The 9,239-nt window shown below is 37.0% G+C and overlaps 1 long non-coding RNA gene across 1 annotated transcript in view; it reads left to right on the forward strand.

Moving 5' to 3' along the window:
• The window catches only part of LOC122813622, a 48,389-nt gene extending 39,572 nt beyond the window's left edge, over positions 1–8,817 (forward strand). The window contains exons 2-3 of the long non-coding RNA XR_006366715.1: positions 1,186–1,292; positions 6,501–8,817. This is a non-coding gene — a long non-coding RNA (uncharacterized LOC122813622). The remainder of the gene's footprint in view (positions 1–1,185; positions 1,293–6,500) is intronic.
• The last annotated feature ends 422 nt before the right edge of the window (positions 8,818–9,239 follow it).

Genomic DNA, 9,239 nt, shown 5'->3' on the forward strand with positions numbered 1-9,239 from the left:
GAGAGATGATGCTGTGTTCCAAAACAGTTGGTGATTTCAGCAAAATCACTACATTTGATTAGGAAATATGGCTTGTATGTGTATGTGTGCTGGAATATTCCAGTAAAGTACTAAAACTTGCAAAGTCATTAGAATATTCCAGTGTTAACACTTGAAAATTGCAAAATTATTGTATTTGGCAGGAATTGCTGTTCCTTCTGGGGTGGGTGGCCAACACCACAGAATGATCTAGCTCCGTGCTACACTGCAAAAGTACTGATTCTCATGGCTTGTGGTAAACAACTTGGTTTTATTTATTTATATATATATATATATATATATATATATATATATATATATGTATATATATATAAATATATGGATTCACTTCATAACACTGAAAATGAGAAAACTTCATAATGCAGAAGACCAAAACACTGAAACTTTAAAACATTGAAAACACATATCCTGCATATACTGAGTTTAAACAGTGTAAATCATAGTACTTTCCACCAAGTGTAAGCAGGGGGGCAAGCCCCCCGGCACCCCCCACACCCCCTGCTACTTAAATATGTCAACTCCAAGACTGCACTTAGTGTAGTGAAGTGCAATCTTGGAGTTGATATGTATAAATAGCAGGGGGTGTGGGGGCCCCCCACATGGGGGTGCAGTGGGGCTTGCCCCCCTGCTTACACTTGGTGGAAAGTGCTATGATTTATGTTGTTTAAACTCAGTATATGTATGATATGTGTTTTCAGTGTTGTGAGTTTCAGTGTTGTGAGTTTCAGTGTTGTGAGTTTCAGTGTTGTGAGTTTCAGTGTTGTGAGTTTTCAAGATTTTGAAGTTTCAGTGTTGTGAGTTTTCAAGATTTTGAAGTTTCAGTGTTGTGAGTTTTCAAGATTTTGAAGTTTCAGTGTTGTGAGTTTTCAAGATTTTGAAGTTTGTGTTGTGAGTTTTCAAGATTTTGAAGTTTGTGTTGTGAGTTTTCAAGATTTTGAAGTTTGTGTTGTGAGTTTTCAAGATTTTGAAGTTTCAGTGTTGTGAGTTTTCAAGATTTTGAAGTTTCAGTGTTGTGAGTTTTCAAGATTTTGAAGTTTCAGTGTTGTGAGTTTTCAAGATTTTGAAGTTTCAGTGTTGTGAGTTTTCAAGATTTTGAAGTTTCAGTGTTGTGAGTTTTCAAGATTTTGAAGTTTCAGTGTTTTGAAGTTTCAGTGTTTTGAAGCCACAACTGTTTTCCCGATGAAGACTCCTGCCTGACTGCAACGGGGCTTCCCAGTCAAGATTGAAGACAGGATGAAGCTTTCTCTTTATTGGTGATGCATACCTTTTTTTTTTTTTTTTGAATGTATTGTCTAACTTCCTGTTTTAGTTAAATAGAGTTTACTTAGTTTTCTGTTTTAGTGTAATTTTCTGTTCAATTACATAGAGTTTTAGTTTTCTTTTTAGTGACAGAAATAAAGTTTGTTACTAAATAATTTCTTTAGTTTGAAGTGAATTATTTCGATTCCTGCTCATTAGTCAATACATTATTTTGGTGGCACGGACAGGATTTGAAATGTTCAAAAAGAAAAGTAGAAAGGAGGTAGCAGCTATCGAAGTAGAAATTCCAGGATGGGACCAGGACCCATACAAAGTGTTAGCTTTGGAATGGTCAAGTGGTACCGGATTAAGTGAAAATTGGGATGTTTGTTTAAAAGATGCTGAACCAGGTTCGGTACAAGCATGCTTACAAAACGTTTTAGTAGAAAAAGAGAAGGAATTGAGTGCCATATGCAGTAAGGGCTGGATCCTTTTAACTGCTTATCGAAAATTACATATAGATAAACTGTGTAAATATGAACAAATACAATTAGAGAAACGAATAGTACAGTTAGAAAAACAAAATATAATCTTACCGTGTCAGACCAAATTACTCCCAGACAAAACAGACATGTATCAGCATGTAGTACAAAAGGCTGCTGTACATGTAGCAAAATATAAATATTGTAAACGAAGAGGTAAAATTAATAAAAAGAAAGTACAGATGTCGATAGAAAAACAGGTTTTGATTAGGACCCAGACCGATCAGACTGAGATGATTGGTATTTTTCTGATTCCCCCATCCCAGTCAGATTCTGATAATGAAAATAATTTCGAAGAAGAGGAAGAACAGGACAAAAAGGAGCTAAAAAGGAGCTAACAAAGGTAAAACCAATCCTTGGGCAATGGCAGCAAATGATTCGTGGAGCACAAGGGCTCCAAGCAGGACAGGAAGGAGTTCATTATGAAGATTTTATTCAACAGGAAATGAGTGATTTGAAATATTTAAACAAAAGCCTGGGGAATCGTTAGTAGCATGGTTAGTGAGACTCTGAGTTTGGGGCCACTGGAGTGGAGATGGACAAAACAGATACCAAAACGTTTGGTATGTAAAGTAATCTGTCAGTGCAGGATGCATTTCGAAATTGTGATAAACAGGAAATAAGTTTTTTTTAAATTATAGCAGATTGCGGTGATGAAAAATATCCTACAGAAATGGACTGGCCTCCTAATGATAGGCCGTGGTACACATTACAAGATGCTATTCAAAGAATTTAGGAAGAGACATGAAAACTGTTTTACTTGTAGGGACCGCTGATGCATTATTACAAAATGCTTTGACACTCTTTGTTAGAAACAGTATTATTAAGTTACCACCCCCGGCTTATAAAACAGTAACACAGACATAATTAGTGAGATGCGAAATGGTATTTCTCAAGTTATTGTGGGACTGAGGCAGTTGGGAGAGCTAGGAGAATGGGGACCAAAACAGCCAAATAGTGATAGGCGAGAAAATAAAGGTGACAGGTGCAAAGAAGCTCGAGTGTCCCGAAAAGATATTTTTACCGCGTTGTTAAAAGATGGAGCATCAAAAGATGATATTGATGGGATAGATACTCCGACAATGTGGGAGATGTTTAAAAAGCGAGGTTTAAATAAAATGGGGAGGCAGGATCGGAATGTAGAAAGACAGGATGAGTATGCGACAGAAGGTACGGAAGAGAATCCAGTGGCTCCTTTTGTTCCACTTGTGACATACCCTGATTTGTCAAATCTAAGTTTTTTGATTAGGAAATTGGCCAAGCTCCAGTGAGTGGATGGGCTCTGCAAGATGCTCGACCATATGTAGAAGTGACAATATTTTGGAGAAGTAAAAATGAACAATGGATCTGAGCTCTAATTGATACTGGAGCAGAGGCTTCACTGATTTATGGAAATCCGAGTTTATTTAAGGGACGACAAGTTACTATTTCTGGACTCCATGGGAAATAAAGTAAGGCAGTTCAGATGATGTTAGAAATGAAAATAGGGTACTTATCTTAATAGTGCCTGTCCCTGAATATATAATAAGAATTGACATTTTAAAGGGGCTAACGTTGAATTTGTTGTATCAGTTTAGTGTTAAGCCATATTTTCGGTTAAAGCAGTTGCAGTAGGGAAAGTCACAATGCCACCTGAAGAACTGCCTCCAGCAACAAAAGTAACTGGTTTAAAATACTATAGAATCCCTGGGGGACATAAGGAAATAGGTGAGACAATTCAGGTCTTATTAAATGCAGGCGTCTTAAAAACTACAATGACGGTATGTAATAATTCAGTATGGCCTGTCAGGAAGTCAGATGGGTCTTGGCAAATGACAGTAGATTACCGAGAATTAAATAAGTACACCCCGCCAGAACAGCTGCGGTTCCAGATACAATTACAGCAATAGAAAATGTACAGAGACATCAGGGCACTCGGTATGCAGTAATAGATTTAGTGAATGCTTTCTTTACTATACCAATTGCAGAGAAAAACTATGACCAGTTTGCTTTTACTTGGCAGGGACGACAGTATACATTCACCCGGTTACTACAGGGATATTTACATAGTCTCACCATTTGTCATAAAATCAGAACATTTAGACGAGATAAAGTTACCTCAGAATATGCAAATTTCACATTACATTGATGACATTCTTATTCAGGGAAATTCTGAGCAAGAAGTGAGTATTTACAGAGAGAAATTTAATCACATGAAAACAAGGGGCTGGGAAATAAACCCCAATAAAATACAGGGACCAGATCAGACGGTAAACATTCTGGGAGTCCAGTGGCGTCCTGGACACAGAGAAATCCTGCCGAAGGCAAAACAAAAGATTTTAGAATTTCCAACCCCTCGAGATAAACAGAGGCACAGTGTTTTTTAGGATTGTTTGGATTCTGGAGGCAGCACATCCCTCATCTTAGTCATATACTTTCTCCCCACTGTACAAACTAACTAGAAAGAAAAGAGTTCATTTCGGGGGGATGATCAGCAGAAAGCTTTTGAAAAAGCAAAGCAGGCTATTCAAAAAGCACTAGATTTATAGCCCCTACAGGATGGGGAAGTAGAATTACGGATGTCTGTGCAGGGTCATTACACTAATTGGAGTCTTTGGCAAAAGCAGGGATCAAAGTGGGTGCCACTAGGATTCTGAGCTAGATAGCTACCAGATGCAGGGGAAAGATATTCTTTTGAAAAGCAACTACAAGCATGCTATTGGGTGCTTGTAGATACCGAACAAATGACAATAGGACATACTGTACTGCTGAGACCAGAGATACCCATAATGCAGTGGGTGATGACTTCATGCATAAGAAACAATTATTAAATGGAAATGGTATATTCAAGATAGGGCTAAACCTGGAATTAATGGGGTAGCAATGTTACATGTAAAGGTAGCGCAAATACTGATAGATCAGTAGTTATCTGTTACTGACAAAACTACACCAGTTAGTGAATCTCCAGTAAAATGGGGAATGCCGTATGTGCAAGTGCTGTTCGAACAACGTAAACACATTTGGTTTACTGACGGGTCAGCAAAATATGCAGGAAACAAAAGATGTTGGAAGGCTGTGTCTTACAATCCAGTAACTAAGAAAATATTAACATCTTCAGGAAGTGGTAAAAATAGTATGCAGAATTATATGCTGTATGTCAAGCATTGAAACAGGAGATGCCAGGTATATGTCATATTTATACTGATGCTTTGTCAGTAGCAAATGGACTAGCAAACTGGTTGCCTACATGGCAGAAAAATGATTGGAAAATTCATTCTAAGGAAATTTGGGGAAAATAATTATGGCAATCAATTTGGGAAATAAGCCAAGGTACTGTGACAGTTTGTCATGTTGATGCACATTGTTCTGCAGACTCTCTAGAATGATGATTTAATTCTGTTACAGATGAGCAAACAAGAATTTCAAAAGTTAATACATTATGATTCTAAGCAGATGGGGATGGCAAAATGGGCACATCAGAAATGTGGACATCTGGGAGAAAAAGCCACTTACAGGTGGGCACAAACAAGAGGAATTGCACTTATTACAGTGCCCGGTATGTCAGCATGCACAACAAAGGCCTATACCTCATACAGTTCAGGGACATGTAGGACGAGGATAGTTACCAGGACAAATATGGCAGATTGATTATATTGGTCCTTTACCATCTAATAAGGGCAGCCAATACATATTTACTGCAGTAGACACTTATTCTGGATACCTTATTGGTTTTCCGAGCGACACAGGTAAGGACTCTAAAAAACAAGATTTGATCATTCTGTATTATGGAATGCCTTTGCAAATACAAAGTGACAATGGTTCTCACTTTAAAGGGAGAATAGTACAGGAATTTGCAAAACAGCAGAATATTGAGTGGATGTTTCTTATACCCTATTACCCACAGGCCGCAGGATTAATTGAGAGAATTAATGGGTTATTAAAGACCAGTTAAGAAAACTAGGAAATGGTATTCTGCATAACTGAAGAAATAGTCTGAATATGGTATTACAGATTTTAAATAATAGACCAATTTCAGAAACAGAAGCACTATTAATGAGAATGTTAACTCCAGCATTGCAGATCAAACCATATGTGATGACAGAAATGATCACATATTGGGAAACTCAGGCAGGTGCATTAGCTCCTACTGGAGCCACACCTGAGACTGCAGGACTGAGTCTATATTCGATGAATGCCACAAAATACTGCTGTGGTCAGCTCAACTGATCGAGACCGGTATTGGAATTCAAGTTCCAACAAAGTATTTTGGTTGGATAGTGCCTCAGTCAACACTTGCTTTGCAAGGTGTTCCTGTTGGGAGTGGAGTTATTGAAGCAGATTACCAAGGGGAACTTAAAATTATTTTATTAAATACTTCAGATGAGACTGCTCATGTACAGAAAAAGGATAGGGTAGCCCAAATATTTATTGTACCTGTGTTAGGCGGCACAGTCACCAGAGGGTAGTCACCACCTGTCGCTGCCTTTGAGAGGGAACAAATATCTGGTATGCATGAAATCAATTCAGGTGCAAAAGTATAGGTCCACGAACCCAATAAACAACCTGAACAAGCAGACGTTATTGCTACTGGAAATGACAGTACTGTTTTAATTATTAAACCAGGAAAGGAAAAATGGGAATATGTACCAGCAGATCGGTGTTATTTGCAAGAATAATCATGCTCCTTTTCTGTGATTTCAGATTCTAACTCTAGTCTATGCCATGCTAACTGTTTGTGTTCTCGCTGTGCTGTATGGAGTCCCTTTGGCAGAGTACGTAACACCAGGAGTAAAAGCAACTGGAGTCCAACTCAACAGTAATTCGGTGGGGATGGGTTGCTAGTGCACAGAAGGTACTTTTACCTGTCCTGCTGGACAGGAATATTCTGTTAATTTGACTTACGAAGGAAATCGAACTATTTGGAGGGTGAGGAGGGGACATTTGTATGTCCATCTACTGGATGATGGACCAACTACGGTAACAATCCGAAATTACACGGACATAAAATGTTGCAATTGTAAATATGAACAGACATATCAAGAAAATTATTACTTTTGTCAGAATGGAACTGATGTTTATAATGAATCAATTGACATGCGGAACATTACTGTATTGTTTTGTATGAATGTAACTCGAATCATAACTAGAAAGGCATGGGCTTCACAAATGACTGTATTGAATAACAATCCCAAAGCTCATTTTAACCAAATAATTAAAGTATCTTCTACATGTAGATATGTAGGACAGGAATATCAAAAGACTGTTACATTTTAATATTACTTTTCCAAAATTAGGTAAGTGCAAGCAGAAATGAGCATGGTATAGTACCTTTATTAGGAGGTATTAGTACAGGGTTATGAACCTTGAATGCAATTGATGTTGAAGTTTTAGCTAATAAAATTAAATCTGTGGGTCAGGATATTTCACAAATTATACATTTACATGCTCAGTGGAATCCTACAGTTTAGCACACACAAAAACAGCTTGTTAGTTAAGAGAGAGAATTTTTAGATCAATTTAATGCTTATGTGGTTTCCAATTTGAAACTTGATGCAAATGTCACTAGGTTTGTAAATTGGACAACGTACCTTACAGTCTTTTTATGTTTCAATGCAGAAAAATCTTGTACAGACCAAATTAATGCTTAAGAATGAACATGTCTGGAGACAACTGTTTAACCAATGGATACCTAGTACAAATTGGATAAGGCTGTTTTCTGAAAAAACAAAATACAACTTTTGTACAGGTTATATTATGCATTATAATGTCACAGATGAAAAAATGTGTCAACTTGTAACCTTTCCACTGGTATTTGTACCTCCGTCATATCCATTCCAATATTGGTTACCCCATTTAGAAGGGAACTACATTGACTTCTCAAACAGAACACACAAATTAGAACATTGTACTGAAACAATGGATGGACTCATCTGTGGACAACAGTCCCCTATATATGAACCATGTTTACTTCAGCATTCCATCAACATCTGTAAATGGACTATATGACCTCCTACTTTTGAGATGTTCATAGAGTTAGCACCACAGTTTACATGTTTACTGACAAATCAAACGCTGTCATATGCCTTGAGGAATCCTTTTGTAGGTTGCCTAGGTAATGTAACTCATTTGAACAGGCATAATGAAACTTGTATCTTTTCTCCTGAAACATATATTAATGTATTTCATGCCTGGTCACCAGACAAGCTGGAGTATCATAACGTGACTTTCAACCTCAATTCTTTACAGAAAGTATTGAACAATACGCAACATCTTGAAAAACATTTACAGGCAATAAATCATAGTATTTTACATCATGAAATGACAAGTATTATTATAGGGAATAAGCTGGTTAGTTTAGCCAAGAAAACAGAGTCTGATACAGCACATAATTGGTGGGATATATATACCGGATTTCAGCATCCGGCACCAAGTTGTTGAATTGGTTAATACATCCAATATTAGTTCTACTGATTGCTTTGATTTTTATTGACATTGTCGATTAACTTATTGTGTTTATAAAAAGGCAGTTACGGTCTTGAATGTCTGATATAAGTGAGTCAATAGTCAAGGGGCCGAATGTGATACAAAAGAGGAGTACAGTGAGTGAGTGAGTGTGATTATTTGATTTTTGCCTCACTATATCTCAACATTCTCTTTATTTTCTTTATTTCTTCCCTGACATATGAAGTAATGCTATATTCTGAAAGTGTCAGCAGGCATGAGGGATGATGCTGTGTTCCAAAACAGTTTAGTGATTTCAGCAAAGTCAATACATTTGATTACAAAATATGTCTTACATTTGATTGCGAAATATGTCTTTTATGTGTGTGTGTGCTGGGATATGCCAGTAAAGTACTAAAACTTGCAAAGTCATGGGAATATTCCAGTGTAACACTTGAAAATTGCAAAATCATTGTCTATGTCAGGAATTGCTGTTGCTTTTGGGGTGGGTGGCCAACACCACAGAATGATCTAGCTCCAGCCTACACTTCAAAAGTACTGATTCTCATTACTTGTGGTAAACAACTTGTTTATATATATATATATATATATATATATATATATATATATATATATAGATAGATAGATATATATGTACATATATAGCTGGGGCTCCCTGCACTCAGGCAGAAGCCTCACCTGTGGAGTGGAAGCACTGCTCAGGACTGTTTTCCCGATGAAGACTCCTGCCTGACTGCAACGTGGCTTCCCAGTCAAGACTGAAGACAGGATGAAGCTTTCTCATTGTCGGTGATGTATACTTTTTTTTAAATGTATTGTCTAATTTTTCTATTTTAGTTAAATAGAGTTTACTTAGTATTCTGCTTTAGTGTCATTTACTGTTCAATTACATAGTTTTAGTTTTCTGTTTAGTGGCAGAAGTAAAGTTTGTTACTAAATAATTTCTTTAGTGTGAACTGAATTATTTCAAATCCTGCT

Source organism: Protopterus annectens, chromosome 10.part0 (genome assembly GCF_019279795.1).
Source record: "Protopterus annectens isolate FY-2018-M chromosome 10.part0, PAN1.0, whole genome shotgun sequence".
Lineage (NCBI taxonomy): Eukaryota > Metazoa > Chordata > Ceratodontiformes > Protopteridae > Protopterus > Protopterus annectens.